Source organism: Antrostomus carolinensis, unplaced genomic scaffold (genome assembly GCF_000700745.2).
Source record: "Antrostomus carolinensis isolate BGI_N321 unplaced genomic scaffold, ASM70074v2 scaffold18254, whole genome shotgun sequence".
Taxonomy (NCBI): Eukaryota; Metazoa; Chordata; class Aves; order Caprimulgiformes; family Caprimulgidae; genus Antrostomus; species Antrostomus carolinensis.
In genome coordinates, this window is record NW_010310292.1 from 48173 (window position 1) to 49163 (window position 991).

The window sequence follows — 991 nt, forward strand, 5'->3', positions numbered from 1 at the left end:
TTCTGAGTAGTGCAGCACTGGTGAAAAGTGCCACCTCTTTGGTTTCCCCTCTTCCTCCTCCTCTTTCCCACTCCTCCCTTTTTATCTCTTTTTCCATGTTCTCGCTCCTCCCATTCTCCTCCATTCCTGGCCATTGCACTTTACAGTGATGTCGGAGTTGGATATCCTCGTTCGTGACTTCAGGAAGGGGAGAAAAAGGCAGGGAAGGAGTGGGCTGAGGGGGGGCGGCAGTGACCCTTGCTAGCTCACAGCAGAGAAAGGCGTATGCATGCACACGAATGCGTGTGGCAGGAGGAGACAACAGAAGCAGTGTAATGGACATGCAGGAAAATATGCTTGCTCAGGCTACTTTTCCTAAAACTGCCTAGAAAAGAGTAGTGTTCGAAGACATGGAGAAAGTGAAGGGTGAATAACACGACTAACTTGATGATGCACTTATATGTTAGCTATACTGAGGTTCTTGTTACATTATTTTGTGAAGACTATGGGGGTTTAGGGCTGAAATATATATATATATATATATATATATTTGAGTATATGCTGAGAAATTTTATGCTAAAAATTTGAATTGTCTGTTGACGGGTGCTGGGGAAGGGAGCGAAGGCTTGCCTGCAGGTCTGGTTGGTGGTTTCACTATGACTATTACAGCCATTGAATCTGCAGCAGACCACTGGAAGAGGTGGAAAGGAAGTGGGGTCTGAGTTTGGGAAAACAACCATGGAGTTAGGGAGGCTACTGGGACGTCTGACAGAGGATGTGGGTTTGCACTGAAATGAGAGGAGTCTGGAGAAAGGGGCACAGGGTTGGCTTGTTAGCTGTGAATTGCTCACTGGTTGTGACATGCTTCAAGGGTGGGAGCAGTGTATAGGATGGGTTAGCCTATATGCAAGTATATACAATAGCTTATACTTGAAATGTCTGTGGAGAAAGCAGAATAAACCCACAATCCTGTAAGAATAACAAACACAGTGGAAGAGAGCTGAAGAGTAGG